Here is a 19648-nt window from a genome sequence, read left to right as displayed (position 1 = left end):
CTTTCTACCTTGCCAAAAATTTAATTCTTTCCATTCTACACGCAGTGCAGCACCTCTCTATCTTTAGTTGGAGGTTCAAAAACTCATCTCCGAACTACAGTACATCCCATCTCCCAACTGAATTGCAACCCTTCCTCTACAGTGATTTTTATCTCGACAACAACAACAACAACAAAAAAAGTCCTCTCTACTTCAGTTTGAGCCATTTTTCTTTATAGTAGTTTATAGCGCTTTCCTTCCCACATGATCACTTGAGGCTCACAGGGGAGTTGCCTGGGCACTTAAACTGTAGCATTTCTGATGGATTGTTTGAAACATCAGCCAGCAAGAAATTAAAATATAATTTAATGTTGCACTCACTGTCAAAAAAAACAAAAAACAAAAAACTTTTCAAAGAACAAGTTTTCTACAGTAACAAGTCTAACACACAAGATTTTGCACATGAGATACTCATACACTCACTATATGTTACACTATACTCCAGTCTGTCCTGCACCTCATTGTACCATGCGCACTAAAGTCCATGCACATCTCAACATGCTGCTACCATACTGCACTTCTATTGCTGCTACAATTCCAGTTCAATAGTGGCACACAATTGCATGAGTAGTAAGAGAGAATAAATTAGATAAGACACTTGAGGATAGGTACTCAGTAGAAGAGAAAAAAAAATATTAGAGGATAGGAGCTTGGTGCCAGAGAGAAAGTAGAGGACAGGTGCTCAGTGCGTCATTCCCAGCAGCCTAGGCCTATAGCAGCATAACTAAGGGACGGTTCAGTGTCACCTGAGCCAGCCCTAACTCTAAGCTTTATCAAAAATAAAGTCTTAAGCCTAACCTTAAAAGCAGATAGAGCTCCCGAACCCAATCTGGGAGCTGGTTCCATGTATATATATTATCTTTTATTCTTACGTATTTTTCCAGAGTGTTTATTTTAAGGCAAGAGAGAATCGCCTTTGTGATTCTTCTGTATGTCCAGAAAATATAGAGAATTGACAATGATAAAAAAAAAAATCTTTGAATCTTGTGTCCTTGAAACACACACACGTTTCCTGCATCAAGCTACAGCAGTCAGGATAGATTGAGTCTGCAGTCTTTCAGAGCTTCTTACAACCACATTCACCACAAACCCATTACCCTGCGTCAAGACAAGTACTAAAACCGAACCCTTTTCCCTTTGTCAGCACCTGTTGATTGTGCAGACAGATATAAAATATGATATGGAAAGACAGATACAAGCCTTTATGCACCGACCAGTGACTTTCTGTAAGAGCACATTACTAAATATATTTTTTCCTGGTTTAAACCTTTAAGGCATAAGTACAGCTTTGATGCTATTGGAACGAAAACTGACAGATTTCACAGATAATTGGAGTTGATACACAACAAATCAGCATATCATAGCATGCAGTCCTTGGACAGGTTTCTGTTTTCTGTTCCAAAATCTATAGGCAATGGATCTTTGACATCGGGGCTCTGTTGGCTTCAGAACAACCTCCCTGAAAGCCGACTAAATCAGCATTATCTAATCAATTATTGATTCAAATTCTCCCTATTATTTGCGTTATCTTTTGCCATGATCTTTGTGTCTTTGGTGAATGTCATATACAAGTGTGAACGTAATGAACAAAAGCAAAAAAGCGGAATGAGGATATAAATGATGCCGGTATAGGTAGCAGTGAAAGTTATCCAGGATGGCAGCAGATCACAAGAGTTAGAGAGGATAAAACTCTGGTCAGCACCTCCTGCACTTTGTGCTGTAAGGGCAGCACTCTTATCAAGTGCCAGCTACTGCAGAACCTGCATCCAGTGCCAGAAAGGAAAGTTATACAAGTTCATGATATATGCTATAAATGCAGTCATATGCAAGAAAATGATAAAGAAAAAAAAAAAAATATGATGATTCTGAGTGACGGGTATCCTTAAAGTGAACTTCTAGCCACTCACAGTGTTTAAATCCCTCTGAATTCATTTCCATAGCCCTTTCTCTTGCCACCTGTGCTTAGTTTTGTTTGTGCTGCTGCATTGAAAACAATTTAAATCATCCCACTTCTGTGTCAGAGTTAATTTATATTGCTTTCTGTTCGAGAATCTATGAACCAAACTGGACTCCCCATCTGATCATAAATTTAACGCTGCAGCAAAACTAATTTGGCGCCACAACAGCTTGGTTTGGAGGACAGTTTGAAGCTATGTCCTTGCCTATGGGCAGCAGACCAGTAAAACACACACACACACACAAAACTGAATTGGTTTTACTGCATTACCATATTCTGGGGCTGGATCGTCACCATATTTGCGCTGGCTCACCACATTCAATATTTGACAGGGCAGTGATTTGTGGGAAAACAGCTGCTCAATTAAGCACGCAGATTCTTTAATCAGTGGTTGCTATGGTTTCCCAGGAGTTCGGAGGCCCACGTTCCATATGTTCTGTATCAACAGCATGTGTTATCAAGATTATATACCGGTCCGTGTGCGCGAGCAAGTCGGAGCGTACGTCCCCCCGTCAGCATGAACTCGTGTGTTCTGAGCTGCCTGTGTGTGGCTGCTTGTGTTATTAATCCAGTTGCTGTGAGTTTGTTCCCTCCCCCAGGGAAAAACTCGAAATGCATGATGCCTCCTCTTGCCCACATGTCTGTTTAAATAAGAATGTTAGTGTTTGTCAAATGCTGTACCACCCAGTGGTGCTTTAGATGGTCGCGGCATAGCTCTCTAAAGGGCAGCATCCTCAAAAGCTCTAGAGCTCGATGATACTCACATGTACCCAGACATAGAAGAGTAGATATTTTTGGTTTGTTTGCAGTAGCTTTTACAGTGAAACCTGGAACAGCGAAGGGATTGTAACAAGCGTAAGCACGGACAAATTGGCCCTTAGCTAGATAGATACTTTGTTGATCCCGTGGGATATTCAGTATAAAATATGGAATGGACATGAGATATAGTGTGTGTATAGGCAGATAAATACACTTATATACAAATATATTATTATGTATGAGTATACACCCATCAGGCATAACATTATGACCGCCTTCCTAATATTGTGCAGGTCTCCCTTGTGCCTCCAAAACAGTTGTGACTCAGAATTGACATGGACTTTCTGAGGGTGTCCTGTGGTGTCTGGCAACAGAATGTTGTTACTGGGGACCTTTGGGTCCTATGGGTTGAAGGGAGGGGCCTCGGTGGGTCAGGCTTGTTCCAGAGTATCCCACAGATACTCCCATCAGTTTGGGATCTAGTGAATTTGGAGGCCAGGCCAACACCTTGTGCTGTTCTTCATGTTTTTTTCTTTTTAAATTGTTCCGTTTTTGTGTGTGTGCCTGTGTCAGGCTGCATCCTGCTGGGCATGGTTGCTGCTAGGGTGGGGGTGCCTGGTTTGGTCTAGGTGCATGTTTAAGTAACATCCATACAAATGCCAGGCCCAAATGTTTCCCAGCAGAACATTGTATTGTCACAAGATGGTCAATGTTATTTAGTTATCCTGTCAGTGGTTTTAATGTTGTGGCTGATTGGTTTATATTTGAACGATACAGAAGTTGTTATTTTCACATAGGTAATATTATATATTATATTATATTATATAATATAACAATAATGAGGAAAGATTGAGGAACTAATCATGAACTACCTGATCATTAAAGCATCATTAAGGAGTAGGTCTTAAATAGAAATGAATAAATCCACGATCCAGAAGGAGGACTATAGAGTATACAATGACTTACTAGAGAAACCACCGTGAAGTACTTAATAATGATTAGGAGTTAGTCACGAACTACTCACTGATGATTCATTACAACAAATCTTTTCTGATTCATTCCTCCCAGCATCGTAAAATGTTACCACCCAAATATCTTTCTAGGGACCCGAAGGCCAGACCAAACCTGTGTCTCATCCTCAGATGAGTTAATCTGACATCACAGAGAAAACCAAAAATAACGTCAAGTCAACACCCACCAGAAGGAGTGAGCAACGCGAGCAGCATGGATGCTGCCAAAAACGTCCCTCTGGCACCGAGTGCAGCTTCGTTCCCAGTACGCGTGCTCTCTTCTCTTCTTTTGATGAGCATGTGGAACCAGGTCTATTCAATCACCTGATAGAAACAAACAGGAGAGAAGAGGCTGGGCACACACATACAAGAAACACGCTTGGACAGTCACAGCATGAAACTGTGAGCTCTCAGGAGCTTAATTTCAAAGACATTGACGAAAAATATATGTATTTATGATGAGCCCGGTGGATGAAGCCGTCCTTGAGTCTGCAGGTCCTGGCCCGAAAACTCCGCAGACTCCTCCCTGATGGCAGCAGACTGAGGAAGTTGTGTGACGGGTGGGTGGGATCACCTGCAATGCAGAGGGCTTTGCGGGTAAGAGGCACCGATTACCTTCTCAGCTGCTCTCACTGTGCACTGGAGGGTCTTACGGCCGGTGCAGCCGCCGTACCACACAATGATGCAGTCAGTCAGGACGCCCTCGATGGTTCCTCTGTAGAATGTGTACATGATGGTGGCCAGTGCTCTGGCTTTCCTCAGGCCTAGGTGGAAAATGCACGGCCTGCCACTACATCGAAGTACTTTTCAAGTTGCTGTTTTGTGCTACTTGAAATTACAGCCTTCTGCTGCCTATTTACTAACACATATTTTAAGAGTGAACAGTGTATAATAAACATTTAGCAAACTAAAATTATCCATAAATGTAGTCCCTGGAATGGATCCTTCTTGTGCACAAGTCCAAATACAAAGTAATACAGCATCACATTCAAGTCGCAAGTCTGCCGTATATTTGTTTAGGATCACCTCATTATCTCTGTACTTGAATTACCATAACAATAGTTATGAGTACTGTCTTCTCCAATGCACTGGCAGACAAGTTATCTCAGGAATATGTGTTCAGCCATTGTACCGCTTCAGAGCGTTAGCGTTTATTGCACTTTAAATTGAAGTTTCAGAAAGTAAATGCTTTTTTTTGCAGAACAGCCAAAGTAAAGGGTTTAGTGTTTTTACTTTAGCTATGGTACCCCTTTTATCCATCTGTAATATATGATCCTACCTTATATATATGCAAACACTACACAGAAAAATTTAGAAATATCGGTGTAAAGGTCAACGAAGTACAAGATGCTTGTAGTTTACAGTAGGAGATGTCTGGCAAATAATGAACATGCAACCATGTAACTCACTTATCTGTAATGCCTCATGCTTAATATGAGTTGATGTTCCGACCTCTAACACAGAGCAGAGTATAATAAATGGATTTACCTTAGAGAGCTTTTTGTATTGATCCAGTTCAAGTGATATATTTACAGGTGATTGATGGCTATTTGAAGGTAATAGTAAATACTGCTTGTTACAGACATTAATATTTAAGAACAACACTAAACAAAAGATTAACTGACTGCACAGGTTTAAAAAAAAAAAAAAGTTTTGGCTCCTGAGAGGATACTAAAGCGGCTTCTGAGGACACACACAGTAAATAAAAAGACAAACCACAGGCTAACTAAAGAAAGGAGTGTACGCAGCACTTGGACAAAATGCTGCAGTAGGAAAACACAACTACACAACAAAAAGCACAGGAGTCAGTGTAGGACACATATCCTGAAAATTCATAGTAAGGAGGTTTTTCTGCCACATTGTAAGGGTTACTTGGAGTTCAGCAGCCTTGTCAGGCCTTTATGATGCATTAATACTTTAAATGTACACTCTCAAGGATGAAGCTTGTGAATTGGGTGGCAAGAACAGACCCTGCGCTTGACTGCTATAGTAATGGAATGTCCTCGAGTGAACAATGATTCTGTTATAGGGAGGAACTCTGCATAACCAGGACAGCCATTACAATAAATACTATACACAGTATATAATGGCTTAATTCGGTTGCTAAGTTGTGGCATCTGGTATGTGTCAGGGAAGGACGGCTTAAGGCCACGGTCTTGTCCTATAATAGATACATAAAGAATGAGACAAAACACGAGACGTTTGTTTCAGCCGATGGGCAAGCCAAGGGACGGACAGGGCGATTTTTACTTGTAGCACGCTGCCGCATAAGGCAATATTCACCCTGACATTAAAAGTTGAGTCCCAGTCCTGATTAATATTAAACATGTTTAATATCTGGATGATTAGATCAGTTCATTCAGAATAACCAATGGGAGAAATTAGTCTAAAAGGACATGGAGCAGATGACAGTTTTGCTCAAACGATTTACATTCAGTTGAGGCGAACATCACCTAGCATATTACTGTATGCTCACTTAGCCTTATGCTGTTGGTTTTTTTTATATCAAGCAAGTAAGTTTTACAAAGTTACAGCAAGCTATTCTGCAAACCAGCAAGTGCATTACTGCCACCTACTGGATAGGAGTGCGGATCAGTAGAGTTTGCACAAGTTGATTGCCACTGTCTCAGTTTTCATCCATTTCTCTGTGAGATAGGTTAGGTGTTGCATTTAATTCTCCTTTCTTTGGCACGATAAGGAATACTTTATAGCAGCGGTTCCCATAGTGAGGGGCAAGGAGCTAGTGGCAGGGGCAGTTGAATGGCGCTTGCTTGTGCAATGGAGAGGATTGTGAGAGGGGTCCCAACTAAACGTAGAGCAGAGGATGAGTCTTCATCAACTGAAAACACAACTCCCAAAGCAAAGAAAAGGACAACAGAATCGCTTTATAAAATCTTCATCTGTGTCTTCAAATGCTCAATGTCATCAAGTACGGATCTGGTGGACACAAATGGAGGAGTCAGGGATCAGGCGGAGGTAGTTTAATTAGAAGCAGGGTCAAAACCAGGAAATCAGGATTTAGGCAAAGGTACAGATGTCCGGCAGGCAAAAACCCAGGTAACAAACATTAGCTATAGTCACAACAAGAAACCACTCTAAGGAACACAGCTTATATAAACGAGGGAGAGGGAGACAATGAGACACAGGTGAAACACATGAGGGTGGAGAAAGCAATCACACAGGCAGAACTAGACAGGAAGACAGACTTCCTAGACAAATGTCATCTCATATAAAGCTGCCTATAGAGTTGATCAGTGTAAGAACTGCACACTATAGCAAAGGAATTAATACTTTCCTCTGCTGTTGATGTGGTCTCAACGATGAATCAACAGCAAGCTAAAAGCAATACCTCTATTAAACAATACAGTTTACTGGTAATGTACGTCAGATACGTATATCTGAATCGGACTGAGGGCGCCTTTGGAAACCACTGCTCTATAGACTGTGCTGCACAATTATTTTCAAATCCTGTTGACTGTGCAAGCTTGATTTTAGAGAAAAGATGATGCAACCTCGTTTCAAAATTGGCCGGGATTTTAAAACGTCTGCCGTCTGATCTTGTTACACACTGACCAAAGGCATCAGCTTGTTTTGAGAGAAACTAAAAAAGACTGATGAGATGAACACGATGAGTATGAAAATGTCCAAAGGTTAACTGGTGATTCTAAATTGGCTATAGGTGTGCATGTGAGTGTGAATGGTTGTCTGTCTCTCTGTGTTAGCCCTGCGATGGACTGGCGACCTGTCCAGGGTGTACCCCACCTCTCGCCCAATGACAGCTGGGATAGGCTCCAGCAGACCCCGCGACCCTTCACAGGAATAAGCGCGTACAGAAGAAGAACGAATGAATGAGTTCTGATTTTGCCTGACCGTGGAAGCTCTTCTTGGCGTACCTTCCAGGACCACTTTCTACTGAAACCGACCAGAGACAGATGATTTAATGGGGGGGTTTCTACGACAGATCATTTCAATCTCTGGCAGCCCTATTATTTGTGGAGAAGGAAGAGGTGGGGCTAATGTCAGATATGGCAGATTTTATGCTGGGTCTCCGCAGTCAATTTACAGCAGTGTGATGGATTTGATTCAACAAACGAATAAGACCTCAGGAAAAAAAATAAATTAAATCCCCAGTTTAAAATTCACTGGTCTTATTTCTTTGCTCAGAAAAATGGTTAATATTTTCAAACTTTTAAAATAATAGGCAATGTTCAGCTAAATTAAATGGACACCACATGACTTTTTTGCTTGCTAATTTTCTATTCAGTTACTTTTCAGTTACAGTCACTGATATTTGGATTTAGAGTGGATCACTTCAGCAGACTTTGCTGCTGTGACAAGTAAACTGCCGTCAAACAAAACGAGAGAAATAACTGCCTTTGACGTTATTTGAGAGAACAGCTGAATTATGGTTCCATCATACAGGTTTTGGGGGAGACTGACACGGATTCTGGAAATACTGCAGTGTGCTTATTTTACTTCACGCTATGCTGCGGGGATTTAAAACTACAGTCACGATTTACTGTATAACCTGACAGCAGCCACAGAGTGCCCAGGGGAGAGGGCTGAGCGAGCTCGCTGGAGATAAATAGAAAAACCGAAGCTTAAGTGGCTTCGGTTAACGGCGAATACCACCGAATTATGTTACTTAAAAATGCAACTCATCTGGCCTGAGGCAAAACAGTTTGTCACAATGAATAATATCTCCTATAGCCAGGAAAAAAGAAAGAAAGAAGATTATCCTCTCCCAAACCTGCCGCAAGGCCACAACAACTGACTGTGCGGCTCCGCTGAGAAGTCATTTGCAAAACTTTCATTTGAGTGTAAACGCTCTTTTCAGTTTGTCAGTGTAGTAGTAAAATTTAGAGTTTAGATGCTGGTTGCAAATTTTAATAGCACAACTGAGCAGCTTACGTGGGCTCTATGACAGAGGGCTGTACATAATCAATTAAAGTGACTCACAGTGTAAACAAACCAAATTATTCATCGAGAACCTACCAGAGGAGCTTTGACAAACACTGCAAATGACTCTTTGTCCCGTGGCATGCATGAAATAAATCATGGAATTTAAAACTCCACTGCAGGGATATAAATAGTTTACCTTTGTCCAGATCTTTGAATTGGTCCACTCAGTCCTAGTCCACCATTTGGTAATTTGTGTATTTATATATTTGAATGGAACACATGAACTAAATTATGAAATATTTCATGCGGCATTTGTGATTCAAACCAGCGGCTCTGTGTAGAAAAAACAATGCTGTTGTCACGATACTGTGTTTTGGAACTTTTTCTGTAATCCTGTTGGGTTTTCCTTGTGTTTCCTGACTTTTATTTGAAAGGTTTCTTTCCAGGTCTTTCCTGTCTTGCTTTACTTCCTGTCTGAGCCTTCCCGCTTTTGTGATTATGCGATTGGTTTCTCCTTGTGAGCTTTGTCCTCAGTAGTTGTGCATGTACCTTGTTAGCCTTATGTATATTGTCCTGTTTCCCTTTGTCTCTTCATTTTTTTGAACTGTATCACCCTGCCTTATTGTTGTAGCACCTTTTAGTTCTCTATTAGCAGAGAATGTCTAATAAGGGGAGAAGTTCCACTCTCAGTTTACTTCCGGCTTCTGAACTGGTTGCAGTTCCACTCTGGTTCCATATGAGAGCGCTCTCAGGACGAGTGCAGAATGAATGGCGGTCTATGGAGCAATACCCCTCAAAATCCACTTTTCTCAGGATATAATTTTTTGTGCAGTAATTTGAATATTGTATTTCAAAGGAGATGCAAAGAAATTACACATTGCTGGGTGTTAGATTTTTTAGAGTCACTTATTTGCTTTAAAAAGTATTTTAAAATGTCAATGACGTCATACACATCGTACGACCAGAGATACTGATTTACGGCAATCCTTCAGTCACTGCTTTGGTGCTTTCGCGCTCTGCACTTTCTTTTCTCTCGAGGCATGGACAACACAGCTGACACAGGTAAATACACATGCTAGAAGAGTTTTTGTTTTGTTGTTTTAAAAGACCGGGCCGAAAAAAAAAACTTGGGCGAAAAAGTCCGCCTTAACATTCTGGTCCCGCTTCGGATGCCACGATGCCGTCAAGCGGTATCTCTGGTCGTAATCAGTCCTTCACTGACCAATCAGCGTTCATTAGCACAATGCTAGCGTGTTATGGGCAACAACAACTCAACCTGTAAGAAAACGAAAGGACATAAGTTCTCGTTCATTCAACTTTTGACCTATAACCCATGTTGAACTTGCAAAACCTACAATCAAATCTGAGATTTCTCAACGACAATCGGGTGAAAGACACACATTTAGCCATTTAGCTCCATAGAGTCCCATTCATGTTGCACTCATGGCAATCGCCCCCAGTGGAAATCTGGTGGAACTGCAACCAAAATTCGTTACAATGGGACTTAATAGAGAGTGGCAAGGCTCTCTGTAGATGGGCTCTGCTATTAGTTCCCATTAGTGTCATTTTCTTCACTCCTCCTGCCTCTTCCTATGTCCTGCATTTGGGTCCTACCTTGGGTCCTACTCACGTGACAGCGGCCCAATTGAGTGGCAACCTCCGAAGTAGAAAAATTACAGTTCTAAAAGCTGCACTTCCTCAAATGACCAATTGATGCTAGTTCGATAAGCAATTCAATCCCCATACCTACTGGTATTGGTGCAGTTTTAAGAGTCAAATGAATCCCTACATACAGGAATGTAAGAACAACGTATGTACATTCTTCTGTTGTTCCTCCATGGTTCACAGGTGCCTCACACACCAATAACCCCCTCACCCATGGCGTTGACTGGCTAAGCATTAGCCCTCCTGCTCACTGGACCCATTGACTGTTTATACAGATGGATGAACCCATTATTATCACCCATAGGTCACCTGTAGAAGCGCACTGTCAGCCAGCCATCTTGGCAGTGCTCACTCCTCTTTAGTGACTGCTTAGGAAAAATCAATCAACGCCCCCTGTGGAAATCCCTTAGAGTGTAAGAAATGTTAGACTGAAGATGGAAAAAAAAAATTGACAATTCTGTCATAGTAGGCGAATGAAAATCATTAGCACCACCCGCAAGTCGTCGTCTTTTTAAGCACAAAGTGGCCTCAATCCGCCAACTGTATACTACGGCGCCCAGAGCTGTCAGCCGCAGCCACACGTCTGTCTGTCCATCGTCAAGTCATGAACGGGGACATAATCCTCCACCAGAGATCCATCATGTGTATTTTGCATGATTAAAACTCATTCCTGACTATTTATATCTTCCTTATGAGATTTAATAAAATATGAATCACCCGATCTTTGACGTGAATATGCTTCCTATGCTAATGAGCACTTAACCACTGGGCGCCGGCTGTGGATTCAATGATTTCATGCTGAGATGTTGAAAGTTCTACCACCTTGGGGTTACAAGATTTACATCCCTATGAAGTTAGTGATAACTCAGCTAAGAGGAAAATGGTTCTAATGTCATGCTGAGAGACCAAAACTTGACTGTCGAAAAATACCTTATCATCTACTGGACGAAAGCTTCCAGTGGTCAGGCAGAACTCATCAGGGCTCATCGTTTGCTTGTTTTTTCTTCTTTAGCCTCTTAAGCTACTACTACTAAATATGCACCTGACTTGAAATGCTGTTCCGCATCTTTTTTTTTTTTTTTTTCCACAGGAAGAGAGCTGCTTCGTAGAAAATGCAGAAAAGCGGATTGTGTTGTTGCTATTCGGTTCACGTAGGCTAGATGCTGTCCAAAAGCTTCATTACAAGGCTCTTTGCTCTTTGATAGTAAAATCACTTAGGTAGGCAGATGATAATGAAACAACCAACTAACCCGACCAGCACTGTCAAATCTGACATGTGGGAAACTCACAAACTGGCTATATTTGGAATAACAGTGGATTATTAGTGTGTGTATGCAAACACACGAGCGAGGTGCAGCGAGGCATAAAATTAAAAGAAGGTTAACTGCCCTCCGTAGACTCTGTGACTGATTGCAGAGCAACTGGCAGGTGACAGGTTGAAGCGATCACAAAGGTAGGAGACCCAAACTGACAGGTTGTGGTCTTTTTTGCTCAACTCCACATTAAGGTGATGTTCAAAAAGGCACCAGCGCTGCTGATTTGAATAGGACTGCTGTGCTGAGGCAGCAGGGGTGCCAACGCAGAACGTGGCTCAACTTTCATCAAATTTTCGCGCAGGTTGGTTTTCTTACCATAACATGTTAGTGAAAGCGAAAGTCTTTGCAACTGTGACAACATTTCTGAGGTTGATGCTCTCTGTTGTGGTATTTTAAACTGATCTGCAGTCTTCTGTGGTCCAGTAAGCTCTGAAACTATGTACTAGGGGAGCTGTGGGCTAGTGCATGGGGAACTATGTCCACGGCTGAGGGGTCTTGAGCAAGCACCTAAAAGCCCCCAAACTGCTCCCCCGGGTGCCTTTCATAGCTGCCTACTGCTCCAAGTGTGCTACAGCGATCAGCCACAACATTAAAACTACTGACAGGAGAAGTGAATAACATTGGCTATCTTGCGACAACACAGTGGTTCTGTTGGGAAACTTTTGGACCTGGCATTCATGTGGATGTTACTTAGACATGTACCACACAACCTCCAAATTCATTAGATCCCACACTTCAAGTGTGCTCACTTGAACGAGTTAAATGCAGAAAACACATTCTTGTACAGCGATCAGTGAGAAAAACTCACAAACATGAAAAACAGCACAAGGTGTTGACCGGGTCTCCAAATTTATTAGATCCCAAACTGATCAAGAATGTATGGGATGCCCTGGGACAAGCCTGATCCACAGAGGCCCCTCCCCTCAACCCACAGGACTCAAAGGCCCCCACTAACAACATCCTGACAACCCTCAGAAGGCCCATGTCTATTCTTTGATAAGTCACAACAGTTTTGGAGGCACAAAGGAGACCTACACAATATTAGGAATGCGGTCATAATGTTATGCCTGATTTAATTTGCTTATTCAGTCTAAACTTCCTTTCAACATTTCATATCACAGCTGAAATAGCACTTGCATTGGATACTTTCATTGTCCTTGGCTTTTCTCCCTTCCTGTTAACTGTTTCATTCTCACCTTAAATGTTTCATATTTGAAATAAAATATGTCTTTCATCAGTTTAACAGTGTGTTAACAACATTTCACATGCATTCTCCTCTCAGCTGCATTTTTATCACAGCTACCATCACTGTACGGTATACAGTATGTGCGTGATTTGCTGCTGAGGCTTTGACCCAGCTTGAGGTAAATGAAACTCAGATAGTTCTGGCTTCAGAGCTATCTGTACACCCGATGTAATTTTTAATCTGTCTTGTTAAACCCTGTGATCATTAATTACAAGCCATATTTTTTTTTCCCTCTGCAACCCTGCAGGCTTGAAAATAGGTATTTTTCTTTAGCTTTATATGATGTTACTGAACACATTCTGGAGCTCCAACATTAACAAATGTGAACTGAAATTCAAAATGTTGCTCCTCCAAAATAAAAATACATTTTGATTCCTTGAGCTACCGAATAAAAGCTGAATAAATAAGACCACTGTTAGACTTCAAATGACTCATTGTAACTGTGAATGTACTTTAAATATATACTAAATATTAATAGGAACTATGTTAGTATGCTATTGATCTCAAGACCATCGCCAGCTGTCATTTGAGTGCTGACGGTTTTTGCGCGGGTGTGGCCGCGCCAGCCGCAGTCACTGAAGAAAGCACACACGCTCTCTGGCAGCGGGGGGCCATCAGGCAAACAGCTCGTCAGGCGGTCTGCAGGAAGTGCGCTGTCTCTGCTGCGGCGTGTCTTTGTTCATGCATGGCATCGTGACATGTGGTGCAGCGGGAAGAGGCTTTTCTTTGGAAAAATCGGGATGACAGGTGAAAACCTTCCAACGGTGGGCCATAAATTATGGAGCTGATGCAACTTAATTGTGTATGTCCTCAGATTTATGGAGTGTAGACGTATAAATAATTTAAGGGCGTGTGTGAGTGGGGGGGGGACGAGTGATGTAGATTTGTTTGGTGGTGTGGAAACGTGGACAAGGATAAGATAAGGACCCGCCTGATCAACATTCATTAATGCACGCGTTGCTGGAAAGAGGCTTCCAGAGAGCGGGTGAGATGAAGAACATGAGAAGAAGAAGCGAGATGTAGCAGATAAAAGAGAGATGGTAAAACAAAGGATACGATGTCAGTTTATAATGGCTGAAAAGACATTAAAGCACAGAAGGAGGAAGAAACCACATGCTGAAATGGAGAGGCCTCAGAGAGAGAGAGAGACAGAAGCAGAGAGAAGACAGGGACAGAAGAAGAACAAACTGTTCAGACTTGTCAGGAGGATAGCAGAGAAGAAGCGAAGGACGACTTTGGATGAGGAAGCGAGGAATAAGAAGTGAAGGCAGTTATTACATTAAAAAGAAGGGTAAACAAGAGAATCAAGGACGGAGTACAGGGGGAGACAAAAGGAGAGGTTGAGGAGAAAACCATGCTGCTATCTTAAACTGCTTCAAGGTCCCCGCTGTATAGTCTGCACCTACATTTAGAAGTCACGGTGGAGAACCTGATGCCGAGAAAGGGAGAAGAAAGCAGTCAAGGGTAGAAAGCGAGAGTGAAAGTGGTGAAAGGAGTGGAGACTTTCTGTCCTTCCTTTTCACACGCCTTCTTTTCCCCGCTCCTCGTGCTGCCGCCCTTGAACCCGAGAGGGAGATGGAACATTCAGCGCCGGTCTGGGGGGGACAAAAGACAAAACAGCGCTCGTACTTTACATGCACGAAGCCATGTGCGCCGTATGGACATGCATTTAAATGGCATGTTTGGGGACGCATCCCGTGTTGCATAAACACACGCACATCTCTTTGTTAGGCTTTCCACTGAGGTGTTTGTCTCTTCCTCGTGCTTTCCTCTAAATCTACCCTTCTATTAGATTGCCTCTCTGTCCCCCTCCACTCCCTTGATCTTCTCCTCCATTCTCACTTGGATTCTCTCCCAAAACAACCCCACTCCTCGGCTAAATGGGGCTTTTCTTCGACTCGCTCAGTCCTTCCATCCCTCAGCGTGCCTTTTGTCCCGCTGCAAAGATCCCATTCATTTTATGTCTACGAACAAACCCACACCAGGACAGTCGTCAAAGCAGATTACTCATGTAATGCACAATCTGTGGATGGCAATTTTTTTTTTAAAACCTTTTATTTTTTGGTTTCTCTACAGTGCCAACCACCCACAGACAAGGGTTAGGTACAAGCATGAATACCACCAATGAAATATAGACAAGCATTTAAATAGAGAGGAATACAATGGAGATACTGGGTGGTGTGTTTGTTATTTATTTCATTCTTTTTTTTTTAATCCCGGCAAGTGAATAATTCCCACTTTCAAAGAAGTCTTGGCAACGACGGTTGTACAGTGTTAAAGGGAAATGGCACAAGTAGTTCCAGTGTCACTCAGTCTCCGAGCCTTGGAACGTGTACTGATGGAGGACCACTAACTCAGAAGACGCTCTGAGGCTGTGGAGGGGAATAGTTCTGAGCAGTAGGTCACCAGTGTTTTGCCAACTCTCAGAGAACACTTGAAGCGTCAAAAATACTCCTGAGATCATGTTTAAAACAGGAGCATGCTGCATCTGCTCCGCCAGACACACATGAGAGAGGGATAACCAAGAGGTTCAGTGAGGCTTTACTCGGACACAACGGGGCTTTGGGCTGAACGTCTCTGTTCTAACATGCTTGCGGTGACAATGCTGCTGCTGGTACACAGATCTAATATTTGCTTAGTTGAGCTTCTTATCATCTTTTAATTAGCACTAAACACAAATTACCTGAGGCTGCTGGAATTTATTTTGATTATAAACCATAGATCTTATAGTTGTGGAGGTATTTGCTTCCAGATGTTGACACTGTCATCCCTTGAACAACCCCAGTAGTGCCATTAAAGTGAAGTACAGTAGCAAAAAAAAGAAAATGGAAACAAATAGGACTGTTTGATAAGCAGCTGATAATTAGAACTGTATTTGCCATCTAACTTATATTTGCATATTTGTAATGAAACAGACTTGCCGACTCGACAAGGACTCTGCTTGAAGGGCATTACATGACTGGACCAGGCCGAAATAGCTACCTGGACACAGATGTGTTACCTTGAAAGCAAAGTATCAGGAATTACACAGATCAGCCACAACATTAAAACCACTGACGGGAAAAGAAAATAACATTGACCATCTTGTGACAATACAATGTTCTGCTGGGAAACGTTTGGACCTGGCGTTCATGTGGATGTTACTTAGACATGTACCACGCACCTAGACCAGACCAGGCACCCCCACCCCATAGTAATGACACTCCTTGATGGCAGCAGTCATCCCCAGCAGGATGCAGGTTGACACAGGCACACACACAAAAATGGTTTAGGAAAACTCAAAAAACATGAAAAACAGAACAAGGTGTTGACCTGGCCTCCACATTCTCATCAAGTATCAGCTTGGGATGCACTGGAACAAGTCTGATCCACAGAGCCCCTCCCCTCAAACCATAGGACCCAAAGGCCCCCATTAACAACATTGTTGACACTACAGGACACCCTCAGAAGGCCCATGTCCATTCTCTGATGAGTCACAACTGTTTTGGAGGCACAAGGGAGACCTACACAATATTAGGAAGGTGGTCATAATGTTATGCTTGGTCCATGTAAAAAAATAAAGTTAACTAAATTAACATGATGTAATGTATGAAAACCCCAGATTGAACGTGTGCACTACTAAGTGTACTACCTGATTACTATAAGCACATTTTAAACAGCACAAACAGCAAATCATTTCTTTTAAAGTTTCAACCAAACTGAAAACTCTTGTAAGCTCTGGGGAGGTCAGTAATATGGGAGCGCCTGAAGGAGGCTGGTTGTACCTGATGGATGATTGGCCATTGCCATTTCCTTCGCTTCCAGAGTTTTATTTAAATGCTTTCTTCAGCTACATTGGAAAGGAGACATTTTCTCCAAACTCTAAAGACTCGGCCTGTGGGGTTGGTGCTGTCCTCTCCCACTAGGCTCTGTGCAAGATGGGCAGCAACCCACTGTGGCTCCCAGACACATCAATCCACGCTGTCAACCCGATGTAGCCACATCCATACACACAACTGCCCAAAAACGTTTCTATCAAGCTGAAAAATAAACCGGGATGCCCTGATCTCTTCACAGCTCTTTCTATTTTTATTTTTTTTTTAATCAAATGTAAGCCCATCTGAAGGTCTGTGGCGAGTTGCAATATTTGTCAAACTTCCTGCTGATCAAAACTTTTATATACGTTTTCCAAGGGATAAAATAGAAAAGGTGTAAATTTGAAAAAAAAAGGAGCGGCAGCCACTGCAGCAACCTGCAAAATCATTCAATTTTATCAATTTTAACATTTTTTTTACTTCCTGTAGCATCTGTGTAACAGCGTGTATCTTCATTTCTGCCAGAAATATGCATATAAAATGGGAGCTGGTGTGTGTGTGTGTGTGTAATCTATTACTAGATGACTTGATAGGCATAATGCCTCTGTCACTGCATCAGTGTGATTGAAATGGAAATAGATGGATGCTGTCGGAGAGGTTGAAAGTCACAGAGCTGGATAAATCACTGCTGTCACAGGGAAGGGAAAAACTTGTAACTTCATTACTTAACCTTTACTTTTTACTTCCTTCTTTTGAATTCATTGAGTGAGTGACTTCCATAATCACTGGCTTAGGAAAAAAAAAAAAAACATCTGAAGCTGCATAAATTTACATAAGTATCTCTACATATATATGTATATATATAAAAAAATAGGAAATGCTTCTACAGTTATAATTTAAAATTGATGTGGGTCATAAAGTAGAAGTGTATGAGTCTTAGACGAGTGTTTGTGTGTGTCTTCTGGATCGGCACACTACCACTACCACACTAATTCATCATTTGAAAAAGTCATCAGTCACCTCCACGCAGACGCACACCACCTACCCATGACAAGGAAAAAGACAAATGAACAAACACCCTTAGAAGCATATGGCTGACATAAGGAGACAGTTTATTAATGCACACACACGCGGCTCCCTGTCCTCGGCTGACTTTTGGTAATTCTGTGGCCAGTGGCAAACGGCAGCGCTGTATGTAACACGGTGGGATGGAAGGAGGAATACATTACCACATATTGAGATAGGAACTGATCTCAGTCATGATCAATGAAGTTTTTTTTTTTTAAAGCGCCTCGCTCCACAGCATCCTGATAAGTTCCTGAAGAAAAACAGATGCATGATGTGGATGTGCCACAAAGGCCTTTAACAGGAGGAAACTGAGGCTGTTTTCTGGGACATACACCATGACGGAGCATTCAAAATATGAATTTATTGAATTTATGTTAATGACTATCATGTTCCTCTGGTCTGGTGCTCTCTCCACTCCATGTGTCATGACCATAGACTGTATATAAATATGGACAATGTGTCCACACTTCCTTGAATTGGCCAAACTGATGCCGGCTTCCCGGGGATATGGGCTGTGCTATCTAGCGAGTTTGGAGCCAGAGTCTGTGCAGTACGGTCCAAGAGTGGAGCCACGGGGAGCTGCGTTATTGATGACCCGCACACATCCGCCAGACTCGCTCGTGTTTTCGTTTAATTAATACTGCGCTCTGCTCTATTTTTTATTATTTTTTTTAAACTCTCACGGTGCTACAGAACCACTTCACAGAACGGTTGGCATGGCAACTTGTCGTCACGATGTCATATCCTGTTTCTATAGTGTCAAATAACTAACTAAAAACAAAACTAAAATCAGAAAAATGGACACTTGTATGCATCAGTATTATATTAACTACCTAAAATGATGGAAACCATCCACGGAAAAAATGTATTTGACGTGTGTTTTAGTGTTTTAGTTTGGCGCATCCACTAACATGGAGGGGATGGAGTTTATGACCTATACTGCAGCCAGCCACCAGGAGGAGCTCTTCATGCTTTGGCCTCCCTTTTGAGGAGCTGCTCCATGGCCTATCTTTATACAGTCTATGCCACCTGTCTTTATGATTATGGCCTTGGTATGGTTCTGACAAACTGCTTTTCAGATTCTCTAACTGAAAATAATATAAACCAAAGTTTATATGATGGTAAGGCTGGGCTCAAATTTTCATTCTCAAGCTCTTCTCTCTCTCTCTCTTTTTAATTTTTCACACTTCTATTGCTTTCATTTTTTTGTCCTAACAGACGTCATGAACACATGGATCTGTGTGTCTTACCCAGACATTGAACCATACAAATCAAACTCAGCGTTAAGTTCAGCCAGGATCCCCACTCATTCCAAACCTCTCTCAGTCTTCCCACTTCTCCAGTCAGCTGACTAAAGACATTTCCAGCGCAGCCATTCAGATTTTGAAATGATCTCAATCAGCCAGTCGTGTCATTGCTGTCAGATTTTAAATATGTTCTCCTCTGCTGCTGTCAGATATCGTTTCAGTTGAAGCGCTGTCTCCTCCAGCCTGTTCTTTTCCAGTCTTCATATCCGTGGCACAGTTTGAGCTCATCCCATCCAGATCTCCAACATTATTTTCTTCTCATCACCTTCAGCACCCGAGTCTATACTCAGAGGGGGTTCGCAGCTCTAAGCACGGCCTTAAACTCCCCCTCAAACTCAATGACGTCAATTGTCAAACATTCTCACATTTGTCACAGCATTGCTTTTGAGTTTGCTCAGAGGGAAATCTCTCCCGAATGAAATACCATAACTGCGCCACTTAAAAGTATTAAGTAACTTGAAACAAATGCATTTATACCAGATATTGATTGACATTTCATTTATCAATTACCTTCAAGTGCGGCAAACACAACCGCTGACATTCTCGTAGCAGAGACATTCTCACCTTTTGTGGCATTTAGCAATT

This window comes from Chelon labrosus (assembly GCF_963514085.1).
Source record: "Chelon labrosus genome assembly, chromosome: 13".
In the NCBI taxonomy this organism is placed as follows: domain Eukaryota; kingdom Metazoa; phylum Chordata; class Actinopteri; order Mugiliformes; family Mugilidae; genus Chelon; species Chelon labrosus.
Note: the sequence above shows the minus strand (reverse complement) of the source record.